The sequence below is a fragment of the Ixodes scapularis genome, unplaced genomic scaffold (assembly GCF_016920785.2).
Source record: "Ixodes scapularis isolate PalLabHiFi unplaced genomic scaffold, ASM1692078v2 PGA_scaffold10__122_contigs__length_95168666, whole genome shotgun sequence".
Lineage (NCBI taxonomy): Eukaryota > Metazoa > Arthropoda > Arachnida > Ixodida > Ixodidae > Ixodes > Ixodes scapularis.
In genome coordinates this window covers 73,202,535-73,222,673 of record NW_024609836.1, presented here as the reverse complement: position 1 = coordinate 73,222,673, position 20,139 = coordinate 73,202,535, and positions in this window count along the sequence as shown.

Here is a 20,139-nt window from a genome sequence, read left to right as displayed (position 1 = left end):
CTGTTTAGCTGCTGACCGTATGCCACCGCCGCTGCTGCCAAGTGAAGTGGCCGAAGAAGAGATGCCGTCCTTTTGTGGGCTTTCGCTGGTGGTAACGATGCTGGCGGACCAATCAGCTGGGCTGTCCTTGTCTGCAGTAGCGCCGCGGATGACAGCGCTGCGCGTGCTGGCTTGAAAACGTGACGGTGCGATGAAAAGTGCTCCCGCACAGGTGATGCTCACTTGATCTTGCTGACGGGCCAGCCAACGTTCTGCAGAAAATGTACAAGCTGTTTAGCTGCTGACCGTATGCCACCGCCGCTGCTGCCATGGTTGCTCGATGCTTGTTACGCGCCCGAGGTACCAGTGCGGAATGCGTTCAACCAGTGACAAACGGAGGTGTCGCTTCAGATTATGCTTTTATACACGGTATCAAACCTACCAATTCCCAACACCCCAATTCCCAACAATTCCACAACTTCCACAGATTATCCAACGTTCAAATAAAAATTTCTCATCACATCTCACCACCAAAATCAAAACCAAGAACGCGTTTATCGTGTGAACCAATCGCCAGACGAGGGGCTCGTTGTCGTCACGCTTCGACGGCGCACTTTAGTTCACCTTTCTGCCGCCGCCTCGGTGGGGTCTCAGGCATCGTTTCCGGCGCTATTATTACCGCGCCTGTTTGCTCGATTGGTGCGGCACCCAAACTTCTGTTCGGGCTAGAACTTGGTCAACAGTATCTGAGACGTGCCTGACATCCATTTCAATCATCGAATAAAACTTCGAAACTGCCTTCATGGTCCCTTTAAAGAGAGTCGTACGCGCTTTACTTTTTTCTTCTTTCATATAACATGTTCAATCAATCAATAATTTTTTGTTTGGACAGCCCTGTCTTAATGGACAGCCCTGTCTTAATCCCGTTCCAACTTCAACTTCGCTTGATTTCACGCCATTGAATGATGCTGTTACACGATTTCCATCATATAATCGTTGGATTAGGCTCACCCATGCTCCAGGCATGTTCCGGTGTCGTGGCCTGTCGAGCAGCATCTAATGAGGGACACAGTCATAGGCTTTGGCAATATTCAAGAAACAGAATACTAGTGTCCGCTGTTCTGCTCGTGCAATCTCTATACATTGGGTCAGACCAAACAGATTGCCATCCAGCCAGCGGCCAACTCGAAAGCCGTTCTGCAGTTCTGTAAGCACGCCGGCTACCTCAGCCCATTGTGCGGCGCGCCAGTTGATTGTAGCCGCGAACCATCGGTATTCCACTGCCGTGACGGTAAGTGGACCGTAATCACGCAGCAATTGCTAGTTGCCTTCTTTTTTTTTTTTTTGGGGGGGGGGGGGGGGGGGATAAAGTTAACTCGACCGTGCTTCCAGTCACTGGGAACATGGCCATCTCCGCAGCATATACGACTGAAGAGGTGCACCAATTGCTCCTGTGCGTCAGGGCCTAGGCCGATATTCCACCCAGGCCCGGTGCAGCGCTGCCATTTAACCGCGCCAGTGCGCGGTCGACCCGTACTCGTCGAACTGTTGTTTGGCTGTCCTTTGTTGATGTAGTTGGCATGTTGTCCGGCTCGTTGCCCTCCTGTGTTATGGTAAACAAGGTGTAAAGGTGTTCGTCCAAGACCCGTAGTGAAAAAAGTCATTTGTATGAGAAATTTCTCGTGTCCAATAAACACATATGAATCATACAAGATATATAAGAACATGTAAGAACCACATGAGAACTACATAAAAACTATATCAGTACTATAGAAGATATATAAGAACCGTATAAGAAACTTCTCAAGGTTTCTCATATGGTGCTTGCATATTATTATATATCTTATATAGGTGTTATATGGTTCTTATATGGTTCTTATATGTTCTTATATATCTTGTATGATTCAAATGTGTTTATGGGACGCGAGAAATTTCGCATAAGAAAAGAATTTTCAGTTCTCCACTTTTTGTACCTCACCTTTGTTTTCGTCATCTATCAGGTGGGGAGTACTCTCTTTTCCGTCTAGAGTGCCAATATAGCACCTAAACGTCTCTCCAGATTTTCTTCCACGTTTCCTGATATATGCCACCTTTCTGCAGTCATGCGATTGCCTTTTCCCTTTAATAATATCGTAGGTATTTGCCTTGAATGCCTGGCACTTCTCCCACAGTCGCAGTGTTTCTGGTGCTTTTCCAAGCGTCCTTAGCGCCCGGCGATGTTCGCAGTTAGTGTCCTGCCTATGTTGGATGGCCCTCCGGATTTCAGCGCCCCGCCAGGGGACAAGCCGCCTTTTCCTGGGTGTGCCCCTCGCCAGAGGTCGGCATTTTAGGTCGCCCTCACTCACCCTCACCAACACAGCCACACTCACCTAAGCCCCTCACTCACCTTCACCCTCACAGCCACACTCACCTTCAGCCCTTCACTCACCCTCACTGAACCTCACGGCCCTCACGCCACTCACGGCCCTCACGGCCCTCACGCCCCTCACCACCCTCACGGCCCTCACACCCCTCACTCACTCATGGCCCTCACGTTACTCACCGCCCTCACGCCACTCACCGCCCTCACGGCCCTCACGGCCCTCACGGCCCTCACCGCCCTCACGGCCCTCACGGCCCTCACCGCCTTCACGGCCCTCACGCACTCATAGCCCTCACGCCACTCACGGCCCTCACGGCCCTCACACCACTCACGCACTCATGGCCCTCACGCCACTCACCGCCCTCACGCCCCTCACGCACTCATGGCCCTCATACCCCTTATTATGAAAAAAACCAGCTGAACTAAGGAAAAGGTAGAGATAGAAAGAAAGACACCCGATCGCTGGACTACCAACTGTTTTTATATATAAACCTCCTCTTCATCCTCTTCCTCTCCTTCCGCATAATTCACTTCGTTCCCCCCTTTTCCCCTTTGTTTTACGTTTTATTTTACAAGATGTTGACCCCCTCGGAGAAATAGTTTTTCGGTGCGCAACAAGGTGATTGAAGGTGCACTAACACACCCATCTCCTTTTTCTTCTATGGCAGCAGCTTCTAACATCTCCCGCGCGAGCTGGCTTTTGTGGCGTGCTACGATGTTAACTTGCGCGAGCTTCGCCGTGCACTTGCATGCTCGGCAATGCGCGGATAGGTGCCCCGGCGCTGTCAGGTTCTTTAGGTTGGCTGCGTGCTCACGTGTACGCTCGTTGATGCAGCGTCCCGTTTGCCCAATGTAGCAGCGCCCACATGTCAGTGGTATGCTGTAAACAACCTCTTTTTCGCACGAGGCGAATTGTGTCTTGTGCCTGGTGTTACATTGACTGATCTGGTTGGTCGATGACTGGTTGATCTTCCGGCACATTGAATACGCTTTGTTGGGTGCCGAGCACACAACTTGCACGTCTTGTCGCCTGGCGATCTTTTTTAACTTGTGGGTAACCCCATGTATATATGGGACCACCACAAAAGGTTTCCTTTCATGTTTCTTTTTTGCTGTGGGGTCGTCTTTCTTCTTGATGGTGCGAATGATTTTTTCGCAATTGGAGGCCAATAAAGACTCTGGGTAACCGGCGTCCTGAAGTCTTGAAACTTGTGTATTGAAGCTTTGTTGTATTTGGTGGGGGCAAGTCTTTTTGAGGCTGGCCAGAAGGGCCGTGGCGACTATTCCTTGTTTGACGATTTTGGAATGCTGGGACTCGAAGGGAAGAAACCCTTTGTTCGAGCGCGCCTGGTACCTCCAACAAACATGATCTTTTTGAAACTCCAGCACCAGGTCAAGCAAAAAAGAAACATGAAAGGAAACCTTTTGTGGTGGTCCCATATATACATGGGGTTACCCACAAGTTAAAAAAGATCGCCAGGCGACAAGACGTGCAAGTTGTGTGCTCGGCACCCAACAAAGCGTATTCAATGTGCCGGAAGATCAACCAGTCATCGACCAACCAGATCAGTCAATGTAACACCAGGCACAAGATACAATTCGCCTCGTGCGAAAAAGAGGTTGTTTACAGCATACCACTGACATGTGGGCGCTGCTACATTGGGCAAACGGGACGCTGCATCAACGAGCGTACACGTGAGCACGCAGCCAACCTAAAGAACCTGACAGCGCCGGGGCACCTATCTGCGCATTGCCGAGCATGCAAGTGCACGGCGAAGCTCGCGCAAGTTAACATCGTAGCACGCCACAAAAGCCAGCTCGCGCGGGAGATGTTAGAAGCTGCTGCCATAGAAGAAAAAGGAGATGGGTGTGTTAGTGCACCTTCAATCACCTTGTTGCGCACCGAAAAACTATTTCTCCGAGGGGGTCAACATCTTGTAAAATAAAACGTAAAACAAAGGGGAAAAGGGGGGAACGAAGTGAATTATGCAGAAGGAGAGGAAGAGGATGAAGAGGAGGTTTATATATAAAAACAGTTGGTAGTCCAGCGATCGGGTGTCTTTCTTTCTATCTCTACCTTTTCCTTAGTTCAGCTGGTTTTTTTCATAATGAGTAACCAACTAGCTCAGATTACACCAATCGTTACTCATACCCCTTAAGGTGTATCCACACGACGGACCGGGCCGCGGACCGATAGATCACGTGATGCGCGGCCCGCGGGCCGCCCGGCTGCAATGAGCATCCACACGGCGGACCAAAAGAGCAGACGACAGAGTGAACGGGCCGGTCTAACCCTCGACCTCACAGCTCCGCCAAAAGCGTGCAACGAGCTGCTTTGAGGCTATTTGTAAGGAGCCAAGATGGAGGTTGAACGAAAGAGACTTTTGGCCGCGGTGGCTTTGGCGTTGACTATTGAAGACGAGGAGGACTTAAGTGAACCGGAAAGGGCATGCATCTATTGTCCCACAGAGCGGGAAATCGCTCCACGAGCGCAATGAAGTAAAAAGTTGCATCGTTGCACCATGCCGCCATCGTCGCACAACAAAAGGTTTGTCGTCTTCGTCTTCAACAGTTGGCGCCAAAAGAACACGACTTTGGATTTGGATTCCAATCCAAACAAAAGTCAGCTTGTTGCCAGACTTAGCACTTCAATTATACTAAAAACGCCGTGGTCCGCCGCCAAGGTCCGGGCGAGAAAACTGGCTTGGCATTTCTCACAAGCGCGGGCCGCGGACCGCCGGCGGACCTCGAAAAGCGGTGACGTAAGATCACGTGATGCGCGGCCCGCGGACCAAAACAGCAATTTGGTCCGTCGTGTGGATACACCTTTACCGCCCTCACCGCCCTCATGGCCCTCACGGCCCTCACGGCCCTCACCGCCCTCACGGCGTACGTCTGTCTGCACGTCAAAGCTTTTTGACGTACAGTCAGAGACAATCAATGAACAATCAGAATCGCCACCAAGACATCTTGATGGCATTTCGCGGCGGCCGACTGCCACCAGGAAACCATCAGAAAGCCGACAAGCGGAGTCTGACTGGAGTTTGACTGTCGGTCAGAGTAACTTGTTGGCCAATCAGACATGCTTGACGTACAGTCAGGCACAGTCGACGCTCCACTAGAAAACATTGACTGTCAAACAGGGTTACATTGATGGATTTTTCCTTCGGGGACCAAAGTAGCGCTTGAGAAGCTTCTCGCTGAGACAACGGCGCCGTATCAATGTCCACACCCATACCAGGTCTCCGGGCTGAAAGTAGGCGTCACGCCTGCGAAGATTGTAGCGGCCGGCGTCGACATGTTGCTGGTCTTGAATCCGTAGTCTGGCCAGTTGGCGAACCTCTTCTGCCCGTTGAGTAACCACCTGAGCGTCATCGCTCCCGTCGTCGACTGGCTCGTGCGGCAACATGTAGTCTAGCATAGTCGTCACCGTCCGGCCATACACTAGCTGGAAAGGCGTCACTCCTGTGGTCTCTTGCTCTGCTGTGTTGTAGGCAAACGCGACGTAGGGCGGCACTTCGTCCCAGGTCTTGTGCTCCACGTCGACGTACATAGACCATGTCGGCGATTGTTTTGTTGAGCCGCTCTGTCAACCCGTTGGTCTGTGGATGGTAAGCAGTTGTTCGACGGTGGTCCGTGTGGCTTAGACGAAGGATCTCTTGGGTCAACAGTGCCATGAAAGATGACCCTCGGTCTGTGATCAAAACTTCGGGGGCGCCATGCCGGAGGACGATGGACTCAATGAAGAACTTGGCGACTTCGACAGCAGTCCCCGACGGAAGGGCTTTCGTCTCGGCGTAACGAATAAGATTATCTGTTGCGACGATTGTCCAGCGGTTCCCCATCGTCGATGGTGGAAAAGGACCCAGCGAAACTATTCCGATTTGCTGTAAGGGCTTAATTGGCGGGGTAATCGGCTGAAGAAGACCTGCTGGCTTTGACGACTGTTTCTTGCGTCGCTGGCACTCGTGGCACGATCGTGTGTAGAGTTGGACGGTCTTCGGAAGCTTGGGCCACTAGTATTTTTCACGAATTCGGGCTAGTGGCCGGGCGTAACTGAGGTGTCCTGAAGTCGGGTCGTCGTGGCAGGCTTGGATAATCTCTTCTTGAAGGCTGGTAGGGACTACCAGAAGCCACGGCGAATTCCTTGTTCCGAATTTCTTCTTATAAAGTACACATCGTCGAATAGGGAAGGACGGCAGTGCTCGTGAAAAGACACGAGGAACGGTACTTCCTCGTCCTTCTAGACGCTCAATCAGAGCCCGCAGCTCGGGATCGTTTCGTTGGAGTCTTGCCATGTCGTCGGTGTCTACGGCACCTAGGAAACATTCGTCATCATCGTCGTCGGCGCCGGCAGTGGGAGGCTCGACTGGAGCCCTAGACAAACAGTCAGCATCATTATGCTTGCGACCGGACTTATGCACAATGGTTACCTGTGAATTCTCGCAGTCGAAGACTCCAGCGGGCGAGGCGTCCTGACGGATCCTTGACGTTTGCGAGCCAGCAGAAGGCGTGGTAGTCTGTGACCACGCGGAACGGGATCCCGTACACGTACGGACGGAACTTGGTTATCGCCCAGACGTCAGCAAGGCATTCTTTGTCGGTCGTTGAGTACTTTTGTTCTGCCTTAGACAGCGCCCGGCTTGCGTAAGCGATTACTCTCTCTGCCCCTTCTTGTCTCTGAACGAGTACCGCACCGAGACCGGTATTGCTGGCGTCCGTGTGGATTTCAGTGTCCGCCGACTGATCAAAATGCCCGAGGATAGAAGGCGACTGGAGGCTTCGCTTGAGTTCGTCGAACGTTTTCTCTTGCTCCTCTCCTCACCGGAACTGCACGTCGTCCTTTGTCAAATGCTTCAGCGGTGCAGAACTTTGTGCAAAGTCACGAACAAAACGTCTGTAGTAGGCGCACAGCCCAAGGAATCTTCGAACGGCCTTCTTATCTGCTGGCTTCGGGAATTCTGCAACAGCGGACGTCTTTGCAGGATCAGGGCTTACACCCTGAGCACTCACGATGTGGCCCATGAATTTCAACTCACCATAAGCGAACCCACACTTGGAAGGCTTGAGTGTCAGCCCAGCAGCCTTGAAGGCCCATAGCACGGCTCGCAGTTGTCCCAGGTGCTCGTCGAATTCGCTTGCGAACACCACAACGTCGTCGAGGTAGACGAGACAGCTTTGCAATTTCAAGCCGGCAAGGACGGTGTCCATAACGCGCTGGAAGGTTGCCGGCGCTGCGCACAGCCCGAACGGCATTACTTCAAATTCATACAGACCGTCCGGCGTGACGAAGGCCGTCCTCTCACGATCTCGTTCGTCGACTTCAATCTGCCAGTACCAGCTCTTCAAGTCCATCGACGAAAAGTATCGGGCGTGGCGCAGCCGGTCCAGGGTGTCGTCGGTGCGGGGCAGCGGATAGACGTCCTTTTTTGTTACTGCGTTCAGCTGACGATAGTCCACGCAAAACCTTAGGGTTCCGTCTTTCTTCTTCACCAGGACTACTGGGGAAGCCCACGGACTGTTTGAGGGCTGGACGACGTCGTCATCGAGCATTTCCTGAACTTCTTTCTGGATGGCTTCCCTTTCTTTCACGGATACCCTGTACTGCGGCCGATGCACAGAGAGTGCGTCGTCATCAGTAATTATTCGATGCTTAGCAATCGTCGTTTGGCGCACCTTCGACGACGTGGAGAAGCACTCACTGAACTCGGCGAGAAGGTCATTGAGTAGTCGTCGTTGTGGGGCTAGGAGGGACGGGTCGATGTCGAGCTCTGATGGCGTGACTCTCTTGTGCTGCGTCGGAGAGGCGTCTTCTGAGATCACGGCGATCGTGGCTGAGTCCTGAATTTCCTCGACGTAACCCAAAGCTGTACCCTTGGTAAGGTGCTGCGACTCTTGCCGGAAGTTGGTGACAAGGGCCACGGTACTCCCGTCCTGGAGCTCGGTTACGCCTATTGCAATGACAATCCCTCGTCCAACGAGAAGTTGGGCGCTTCCTTTTAACAGTGCTACACCGCAGGTGGCTTCTTCGGTCCCGACAGGCACAAAGACACTCGACAGCGGCGGCAGGCTTACGTGGCTGGCAAGGACTCGCACTGCAGCTAACGTCGCTTTGGGATTTTCCACGATGGGACAGGCTTCCGAAGCGCCAGCTTGTTCTGCGCAAGGTCGATGATGGCGCCGTGTTCACACAAGAAGTCCATTCCGAGAATGGCGTCCCTCAAACAGTTTTGCAGAACGACGAACTTCACAGGGCAGGTTTCACCGTGAATCTCAACGCGAGCAGTGCACCTGCCGACAGGTGTGATCAGGTTCCCGCCGGCGGTTCGTATTTGAGCGCCCTCCCACGGCGTTCTCACTTTCCGCAGGCGGCGAGAGAGCTTCCCACTCAAGACTTAGTCTGCACCGGTGTCCACGAGTGCTGATGCGTCGTGGCCGTCGATAATAACGTTTAGGTTGTTGGACACCGAAGCGGGAGCGTCGTTGCAATGCGCAGCGTCGGGAGAGTGGGAACGCTCCGTCCTTGGAGGCTCTTCGGTCGCCTTCGGCAACCCCACCTCCAAGCCTTGTCGCACTTAGTTTTCCCGGTGGCGCAGGGGAGACAGGCTCTCTCGGCGGAGTCGTGACGCTGGAGACGCTGAACGTCGTGGCGATGGGAAGCGGGATTCACGGAGGAGAGGTGATGCTGAGGATGGCGATCGTCGAAGGTACTCCTCAATGCCGTGAGGGCGTTCGCCGTACCTCGGGCGTGGGTCGTTCGGGTGGAACCCACGCAGCCCAAGTCAGCGGTAGGGGCATCCACAATAATAGTGGTTGGCTTCCCCGCAGTGGTAGCAGAGCGGGCGTCGGTCGGCCGTTCGCCACAGGTCGGTCTTTCTTGGCGCAACTTGTTCTGAGCGGACGTGCGCCCGATCTTCCTGGCGTTGGGAATACTGCGGCGCTGGAGGTTCACGTCGGGGAGTCGCCACGTACGGACGCGGGGTTGGTGGTGCTCGTAGGACCATTGCGGCGTAGCTTAGAGTGGGCTCCTCTGGTGCTGCTACGATGGCAGGGGCTTCCGGTTAGATTGCCCACTGAACTTCTTCATGGACAGCTTCGGCTATTGAGAGCGAAGCCGGTTGGTTGGCAGCAAGCAGGAGTTCCCTGAGCTCTCCTCGGACGACGTCGCGAATTATCTCGCGAATTTCAGTTAGGCTGGAGCCGTGGTCAAATCCCGATGGCGAGGGTGCAGCTACGCCGAGATGCCGCTGGTAGTGGGTTGCCCTTGCAAGTATGGCACGCTCCATGTTCGTCGCCTCGGTGACGAATTCTTGAGCGGTCGTCGGTGGGTTGCGTACGAGTCTACCGAAGATGTCGTCCTTCACGCCGCGCATCAGAATACGCAGCTTCTTTTCCTCGTTGACCTGAGGGTCGGCGCGGGAGCTCAGGCGCAGGGCGTCTTCTAAGAAACTCGTTACGCTCTCATTGGGGCCCTGGGTCCTGGACTGCAGCAGATCTTCTGCCCTCTCTCTTCGGTGTTGACTGACGAACGCACGCGTCAACTCGTTCTTGCAAAGCTCCTATGAAGTCTAGGAAACTTCGCTGTTTTCGAACCAGCGCCTTGCAGTTCCATCAAGCGAGAAATGGAGGTTCTGCAGGCGCTGTTTGTCACTCCACCCGTTGTGGCGAGCCACACGTTCGTACTAGTTGATCCAGTCTTCAACGTCCTCGAAGATCTCGCCGAGGAAGGGAGTAGGTGTCCGCGGAGCGACGGGCAGGACGACGACGGGCGGGGTGGTCGTCGTCTGGATCTTCTTTGGCTTCTGCAGCAAGGGTCCGGATTCCGGGAGTTGGACTTTGGCATGGCGGCTTGCTGGGGCGTCGGCGTCTTCTGCGAAGAGTTATACCCTTCCGGGGCTGAGCACCTCACTTGACCAGGATGTCTTCGGAGGGGTACGCTTCACGGGCATATAGTATATATACCCCGCACCTCCACCAAAATGTCACAAATGAAAATTGATGAGGCGATAATAACTGAATAAACTAAACGTTTATGGGGCGAACTTGTGCCCAAAACAAAAAGGAAAGAGAAGAAAACAGCAGAGCGTCGCGGGCGTCGATGTCGGCGAAATCGCAGGATCGAGCGCTGGGGCGAGACTGACTCGACAAGGTCGCGGGCGGCCTCTTATCTAGAGTGAGTCACTATCTCGAAGATTAGGCGAAGAAGGCTTGAGCGTCGCGCGCTCGGGGCGAGAATGAACACGCACTTTCTAGAACAACAAATGCAGGAATACATGATAGAAGTTATGTCCGGAGCAAGAATAAACGAGAACCTTCTAAAGTCCATGACCCTGCGCGCGGCAATATTTGCTCTTATAATCGAGCGCAGAGTGACAATGCGCTCGCTTTTTCTCATAGAAATGCATTACCGGAAGTCAATTTCTGACTGCTTGCTGTCTGCTTCAAAATGCAACAGCACACTAGCGCTACCTGAGCCTCTGGCGTTTATTGCAATAAGTCTATGGCAACAACACAAAACGGAAAACAAACAAACAAACAAAAATATCGTAAGGCTATTTAATGTAGTCCAACCATAAGGAGCAGAATATCACTGACATGTTGCAAAACATTTCTGGGACAAATTAAAAGAGGTCGCTCTTGCTATTCGCAACTTCGGCGACCTATAAGGGGCGCGCTGGTGCCTATCAAAATGTCTGTCATCTGGATGATTCTCGTAGAACAGCAGTAAGAGGCGGGGACTGCGACGCGTAATTAATTCTAGTTTTGCTTTATTCGAGTAGCCCTAGTTTATTTTTTTCCCCCAGGAAGGTGTAGGCAAGCACCTTTCCTGTGAAGCCGACCATCCAGGAGCCAGGGAGCACGATCCTCACCAGTGTTGAGGAATGGGCACCCCCATTCCATTCCAATTCCATTCCGGGGAATTAGAGTTTTCGATCATTCAATTCCTTTCAATTCCTAGGAATGGAGACACTGGGCCCATTCCCACTCCTGGAATGACTGAATCGTTCCATTCCATTCCTTTAATTCCTAAACGTAAAAATTGCCACTTGACAGCTACATTGTGTTGCCGGCATAAGCAGCATAAAGCTGACATTATCAAATGCAGAGACAATTGCAGAAAAAAAAAAAGCAAAATTCCTCAGAAAAGCACTGATTTTACTAAGCGGACCGCTGGTGGCACAAAGTGTTTATTTACAATGAACTTTAAACATCGAGAAAGCCCCTTGATATGTCGATGCTTCTTTAGGACATCGGTCTCGCGAACACGTGGCTCGCAACAAACAGCAAAACTTAAATCCACTCATTTTCTTTCCTTTTTTCAACTTTTTGGCATTTGACTTTTAAAACATACGCGGCCAGCGTGTTCGTTTGATAAGACCATAAAAATATCCAGTTCGTGCGTGGCGCAGAGATAAGCTATATTACTGTATTCTTCAAATACAGCAACACGGCTAGTACACTGCTGGAAGCGACTCCGTGCACACGGGCAAGAGCCCATCCTCTGACAAAATGCAACCTCTGCGGCGCAGCACGAGGGACCGTATAGACCATGTCATGAAACCTGTTCTAAAAAGCATAAGTTCACGCTTGCTTTACGAATCTCGATATTTCTTACCGTATTCAATTCAATTTTTGGCTGATTCGCCTGCCCCTTTCCACCCTTCGCATACTCATTCTCGTGTTTCCTCTTCAGATGGCGTATAAAGTTCGATGATATACGCCGACTGCACCGCGTATAGTTTCGTTGCACAACTTTCGGCGCGCAGCTTGTTTATTTTCTTCGCGACTAATGTCGAAAAATGTCTTCCACGATGCCATGACTCGATCTGTATTTATCTTGTCTTCTCGTACGAATTGAGATGTTCCTCTTCGCGCTGATCGAGTGGCGGTTTCAGGCAGCAGACGGCACCAACCGATTCATTCTTCTACCTCGGTGTCGGCTTTTCGCGTTGTGGCGACGGGTCGGGCAGTCAGCGTTGACAAAGCTCTTCACATCAAGATACAATTAACGGGGTATTAACGCACCGTCCGAATTGACATTCCCCGTGTTTCCTCTACACTACCGTCCAACTGGCTTCTCACCGCTTCAGAAAGGGTCCAGGCCAAGGAGCACGAATGCAGACCGGACAGCCGAGACGCGCGGAAGCCAAAACCTCAGTGGCAGCTAGCACCCAGCTCTCCTTCTCAGTTGCCCTCACAGCAACGGTTGCGCCTCGTCTGGCGCGGGACGGTCTTTTTGCAGGTCTAGTCAGTTCGGTCACACCAAGAGCGGCGACGATAGCTTACTTCACCTTACGATGGGCCTCAACAGACAGCACGAGAGTCATCGAAACCAATCCAGTGCCTTCTGAGTGTCGCGTGACCCTGCAGTCCCACTCACGGTGCTGGATTGCCTAGGGTGACTCGTAGCGTCCGCAGCAGTCCATCGCAAGGTGAAACGAAGTATGCAAAGACTAAAGTCAAAGGAAATGAGCGGGAATCCGCTAGCTTGCTTGTAACCCCAGTCCACTAAAACATATAACAAAGAAAACAAGCATCGGAACAAAGGCCAAGTAAAAGGCGGACTTACACTACAAATGCAGTATAAAAAAACAAGCCTCGGAGCAAAGTGCAAGAGGAGAAGAGGGAAGTGAATCTTGCTTTGTTTTAATGCCGAAGCAAACCCAGATTTCGTATTCAAAGGAGTGCGCACGAATGAACGTGGAAGGCAGCAGGGTTGGCTGCATGCTAAACAACGCTCCTCGAACTATAAGAAAACAATACCTGATCATCTTGCGGCGGCGCCCAAGTCAACGAGTTATCAGAGCTCTGCGAGTTATGAGTCGCTCCCGCTCCCAGATCTCGGTCTGTGCGCGCGCGTCCATTCTACAAACCGTCGCAACAACAAAAGAAGCATGACAAGAAGTTTGATGAGAAGTTGTGCATGGCGGTTTCTTTCTTTGCCGCTCCCTTTTCTTTTGATCGGTGCTTGGTTTCTTGTTTCGCTCTCGTGTAACGCCATCGAAGCCCAATGCCTGCGCGTCCGTGAAAGGCGCCATGTTACCCCCCTTTGCTCTTCGATTTGACGCTTGTTTGTAGTATTGCATTTTTTTTTTGTGCTTATAAATCTGTTAGGGCTCCACGCGGGCTAGCAGTTTCCTCCTCATTTTATTTCTGAGCAACTGACTCGTTGACTGGCTCGGTTTAACTGACCGTAAACACTAAAAAAAAAGAAAAAAAGAAGAACCGTGCCCATTCCATTCCCATTCCATTCCGGGCAAAAGGCACCTAATTCCATTCCCATTCCGTTCCCCTCAACGTTGCCGCCATTCCATTCCCATTCCATTCCAAGGTCGTGAAAATGCGGAATGATTCCGGAATCATTCCAACTCCGGAGTGGCAACTCCGCAACACTGATCCTCACACCACTGTACCACCATCGCTGAAAGTTGCCAAAATTGACATCGCTGAATATCACGTCCTGCGGCGGACCTTAGGCGCATCGTCTAACTACAGTCCATATTTACTATATGGAGAGTTCACTACAAACAAACTTAGGATACGGAAATGAGTGAATGGATAACAAAGAGAGACCACATAATACCTATGGCACTCGTCGCACCTGCGTCTATTAGGTTGCGTTCAGAGAGGCACTCAGCGTTGGGGGGAGCTTTGTTGGGATTTTGAGAGGTCATCCAGCTTTTAGTTCGTTTCCTGTCCTGTTCTTTGCTTATCAATGTTCCCTTACAGACAGTGTTCGCGAGAGGGATAAGTGACGGACTGACAACAAAAAAAAAGGAAACAAAAAAAAAAACCTCGACGTTTTGCCTTAGCGGGGTCAAATATACAACAAGCGGAAAAAAAGAGCGTCTTCTTTTTGTGTTTACGGACCACTTCTCGTTTTCTTTTATTTCTTACCCCTGACACCGCCCCCTTTGTTTGAGAAATGTGGAGGGGGGGGGGGGAACTCTACAAAAAAAAGGCGCCTTTAGCAAGGCGAGGGGAAAAACCTTCATTGTACGAGCTTTGGTGTGAAATATGAGTCACAATCGGCAGAAAAGCAATGTTTTCACGAGCTCAATCTAAGTCATAGGAGCTTATCGGAGGTAGCAAGAAGAGTAGGTTGCTCGAAAGAATGTTCAAGTTTGCTCGTTCCACGCTCACGCCACTTCATACCGAAAGACTCCGAAAATGGCGGAATATCAAAAATGTATTTGAGCGAATGAGAACAGGAAACTTAGAAATGTAATGAAAATAAAGTATCAAATACTCTCGATCAAAAGTACCTTCAACATATCACGATACTTCAAAAAGTATTATTACAGTGTCTTGAGTACAGTATTTGAGATAGGCACAAGTCTACTTGAAGCATTCAGTTGGCACCACCGAATTTGCTCACCTCCGCAAGAACAACGAGGAATTACCACAAGTTTGGTGCAGTGACGTCACGTTCAAGCCATGTATAAGTACTGTATACGTTCCACGCGCAAAGACGACATCGACGATTTTCCTAATTTACCGAGACAGGGTATTGACGTGCGCGAATATTTTATCCCTTAGGTTTGAGACCCGAATAAGCACTGTAAACGTGAATACCAGTGGCGTCACTAGGGTCAGCGGCACCCGGAGCGGTGTCCCGCGGCGACACCCTCCCCCCCCCCCCCCCCCCTCATGGACCGCCGCGACACCACCCAGAGCGCTACACCCAAGGCGGCCCGCACCCCCTTGTGAAGACACTGGTGCTTAGCCGTTTTAGCAACAGCGATTCAACTGTAGGACAGAATATTGAAAATCAGCGATTGCACGTTCGTGCTCACTCGCTGTGTACGCATGACACTTTATCTCTTAAGCTAAAGTGACCTCCGAATGTATTAAGAAAAGATAAATGAGAGTTTTTTCCATTTTGGATGCGCAGCTTATTCCCGCAAAATTGTTCATTAAAAAAAATGTTTGCACTTCGCTTGAACGACTTTGCATTTCTAGGTATGCTTGTTTGGAATCAGTGCCTGAACAAAAGTGTCTTGGAATTCTTCTCGAAGCTTCAATCGAACGACCCGCGCAGGTAACGACAACTAAAAGAGAAGACTTCATTTAAGGTTGCGCCCCCACGGTGAGCAGTTTTCATGCGCTAAATTCAGTTGAGTTTTAATGGCTAAAAGCTATATATGCATGAACCTGTTGTGCGTATTTTTTTTATTAATTCAATGAAAATATTTCAGCAAAATACCACAATCATGCCGCTGTGGTAGAGCTAGATAGGGAAAACAAATATGGTAATGCCTTGGTCCGGTTGGTTTTAGGTTACTGAATATGGTATTCAATAACAGTTTTTTTTTTTTTATGTCGAAAGCTAGATTACGCGGTAAAGAATGTTTGGGAGGAAGTGCTTTTAAATTTTAGTGTAACGTAAATTTTTTTTCAGAGTTGTTAAAATTATTTAACAGAAGGGTGCAATGATGGCAGTTTTGTTTTTGTTAAAAAACTCACCATTATAAACAATTGCCAGTGACCTTTATCGTTGTAAAGTTTTACAATGCGTGGAATGCTTTATTCAAGGAGCGATTTTTTAAATTTTCTAATGTCTCGAAGACGTCTTGGAAAGTGAAAAACGTATTGTATATTCATTTATTGCGTGAATTTAGCGGGAAATTTGACGTAACGTGACTTGACGTCACGTGATATCAGATCGCGTGACTTGTCGATAAGCCCAGTGATATTATGTGACATGGCGTCAGTTGTTTCGCTAAATTTAGCGGGGAAATGCAGAAACTAACGAACAAATATTTGGGATATGTGATAGCGGTTAAAAGCCATGCATGTTCTACTACAAAACAGTTTTGAAACAATAAACATAATTAAATGTTTTACCTGGAATCATTTCCTTAACGTCGAAGGTTTAGTAAGGGCAGGTTGAACCTTAGTTGTAAGATTTAGCCTACTTCACCATAATGTGGAATGGTGTTTGAGGCAGGGAACGTTCAGCGAGAGCATCGGATCTGGTATAAAATATTCACGATGTGGCAGCTTTCCCTTTGAAAATTTGCGCGCCTACTTTCATTTAATTACTCACAGCCTTAGAGACTATCCTTGCTCCAGTACTCGAAACAGTCCTATGATGCAAGCCGCGCACCACTTTCTCAACACTCATAATGATTTGTACAATTGCACAAGAGTCGACAAGAACAGCAGCATCACCACGAGCCCGAAGATTTTGATAACATTGGCTGCCTTATGCATTTCGCTCTTTGCTTTATAAAAATTAATGCTCCAGACGGCCTGCCTCCTGCCTACGTTCTTTCTACAAATATTTCTGGCTTGATTCAAATATATCATAATCAACTACATGGCTCAGTCGACAAAAATAAAACGCGGTTTTTCGGCTCGCAAAAAGGCACCGCGTCGCAGCAAGATGAAAATCCGTGAGAACGTGACGCTAAGAGTGGTGACAAAACGCAAATGTTTCATAACACTCACGTTTTGATAAGCCGTTACCTAAATTGAAAGATACGAGAGAAAATAAAAAGGTTCTATGAACCGAGGTCCACCGAAGTCTAATATTCATCAAATCAAGAAATCGCATTTTAAGCGCCAGTAACATTTGTTATTGGCGCTTAAAAAAGATACTTGTCAGATTTGAAGAAAACAGTGTTGTCTTTTTCGCTGACGAGCTCTGTTTCATTGCAACTAAAGCTAGAAGCGCCCACTTTGTATATTTTTTTTTACCCGATGACTAGAAGGTTAAGGCCGGTAAACCTTGGCTCAGAGAGAACTTTCGTTTTACTCTCGTATCTTTTAAACCGGGTAACGCCACGTTGTCAAAACTTCGCAGTTTGTCACTACCGCTGGCCTCATGATCTCACATAATTCCAGATTTCGGCGATGCGTAGCTTATTTTTTTGGGGTCAAAAAGTCGCGGCTCATTTTCTTGGTCGGCCCCTGTATTTTGATCCCAATAATCGAAAGAAAGAGAAAGACACCGTTCAGTTTCTTTACTACGAAGGGAATAATCACTAATATGTAAAAATGTACTTATACTCAATTCAATTTGGCTGATTAACCCTCAAAGCCATTTTAATGAAGTACATTACATGAGGGGAGTTTTATATAGCCTCACCGACACTATAACAAACGAGGGAGGGACTTAAGTCTCTGGATCTAGCCTATTAGGGCCATGCTTCTCGCTCTATTATTGGCTCTGGCGTTCTTATTAGTTGAAGCCGCAATCCGATGGCCTGAGGACCGATAACCCAGGACTATATAGTCGAAACTCGTCACGCCTCGGGGTTCTTACGCTGTCGGTTGTATATAGTAAACACACAAAATAAACACACTTTAAGGTTGAATATTGCCAGGTCAAAGTAGGGTTGAGTATGAAGTATAGGCATAATCTGGGGCAATATATAAAAAAACACAGGTAAACAAGAAGCGGTCTATTATCATGTAAGCATATGACTGATGAAAAACCCCTTTTCAAGTTTGTCTCGCACAAACTGGAAACTTGTTTTTTAAGAGACAAACAAGTTTGCTCCGCACAAAACAGCCACACAAAAAGGGAAAAATAAATTTACCCGCCTGCTTATTGAGAGGACGTAATTCTTCTCAGAAAATGGTGAATCGGGACACGCGATATTTAAGAAATATATATTTAAGAATCATATAAGGTCACTTCATGCTACGTGCACTCAACACATTTTATGTTCAATGTGACGACACAGGAATCTGGCTTTGCCACAAGGCTGCGCAGGTAGCCAGTTTGGGTAGCTCATCACAGATGAAGTGCTTCGTGCCCATTTGAAAATTGGTCGATGCCCTTTGTAGTTGCGAGATTTTCAGGGATCACAGAACGCCTCACCATTCTGCACAAGGTCCATTATGAATACCGACTATGTAGTCACAGACAGTTAAAGAAACGCGGGGCGTGACGGAGCATCCGGAGCATCGTCATCGTCGTTCAGCGATCAATGTGATTGAGGGATTTCTCGATCAGAACGCCAAAGAGTGACTCACGAAGCATTAGGCAAGAACAAAAAAGGCTTAGCTTTGCATCTCGGTTACCTTGTTGGTTACTATAACCTGTTTGAGTCATTTTGTTAAACATTGGGTTAATACATCTAGCAGTAAAAATATGTACAATTATTGCACGAGGATTTTCTATTTATAATGTTATTCCATAAGCTGCAGAAGCTACATTCTCTTTAGTTAATTGGCAATAAAGTTTCTATGGCAAGCGCGTTCTCGCTTCATACACCTGTCACAGCTCTTCATGGCGTCAATGACTTTCAGAAGTATAGCTTAAGATTTTTTTTAATAGGATACAACGTGATATTTGATTAATATGGAAACTGTCGTTCCCCCCCAAAGAAAATATTGTTCATGGTTTGAGCTGTCCATAATAACGAGACAAAAATGCATGTGTTCTTCCAGTGTGTTCCCGAAAATGCTGTTCATCTAGCGGGGTATCCATCTTAACGGGGTCCATGCTAAGGAGACATGACTGTACCCTAGTATTTATAAGGAATTAGACAAACTTACAAGTTGCAATCAATTTCCCCAATGTGAAGAGGACGAACGTTATAAAACCAACGCGCTTTCTCGTTCCAGGGCGACTGCGTTGGAGAGCTGCCTTCCTTTTCACCTCTTCACTCCCCAAATGCTCCTCAACGAACGCAAACGCGGTCCCCTTTGAAGCTGAAGCCGAGCTGGTTGTGAACGTTTGGGCCCCTCTAAAATTTAAAACTAGTGGGAAAATTAATATTTTAGAGCGCAGCTTTTAGGCACCCGTTTCCAACTTGAGCGGCGTCGCCGTCGCCGTAACCGCGCGGTGCATTGTGGGTAAAATTCCCCGCTAAATCTAGCGGAAAAACTTTCCCCGCTAAATCTAGCGGAAGAATTTCCCCGTTAAATCTAGCAGAAAAATTTCGCCGCTAAATCTAGCGGAAAAAAATTTCCCCGCTATATCTAGCGGAAAAGTTTCCCCGCTAAATCTAGCGGGAAAATTTTGGTCACGTGACGGGAGGTCACGTGACTTGGGGAGTCACGTGCCCCCCCTCCGAGAACACGTGGCCCTCAGTACCCTTCCCTCCTCCTCCTCAAGAGCTGCGCTCCAATTCGGCGTTACAGGGAGTTGTAAACGGCTTTCACTTTTTTTTCTTAGTTTTAACTTAATTAAACAGACATATGTTGAATAGGTTTAAGCTTCAAATAATACATTCACCCTAATTCAGGGCACTTCTGCGCGCCCTCTCTTCCGCAAGCAACGGGGACTCTCCAGGTCCGCGTTTCGATCCCGGAACCACCAGTAATTCAAACAAAAGTTACCAACTGCCAACAATATTAAAATTAAAACAGTACAGCAATAATGAATGACCAATTTGAAGGAAAGGTTTAAGATGAAGGCGATCTGTAATTTCATTTCATTGATTTAATATAATCTTATAGCGCCCGGTAGGGGCTTTACATAAGGGGGGTGGGGGGGGGGGGGCAAAAACAACAATACACATACAACTCAAGAAGAGTTAGGAATCTTTTTCCCCTTCCGCTCTTTTTTATATATTGTAAAGAGGGGCAATAGCAGAAAGAAATCTAATGGACTCTTTTATTGTTGCGATGTTGTCGGGGGGAAATTTCAGTCTGATGTAGATAACTGTAACGGAGAAAATCTGAAAGTGTTAGTTCAAGGAGTGGCAAGCTGAAGTTTCTGTGGGTTGTCTGTGCGTGCCGAGACGTGGTTGGCAGCTAGGCAATGTTTTTTCTTTCTTTGAGGGTGAATGATAGTACAGTGACGAAGGGCAGTTAGTCGTGTTATTTTACGTCGGTCA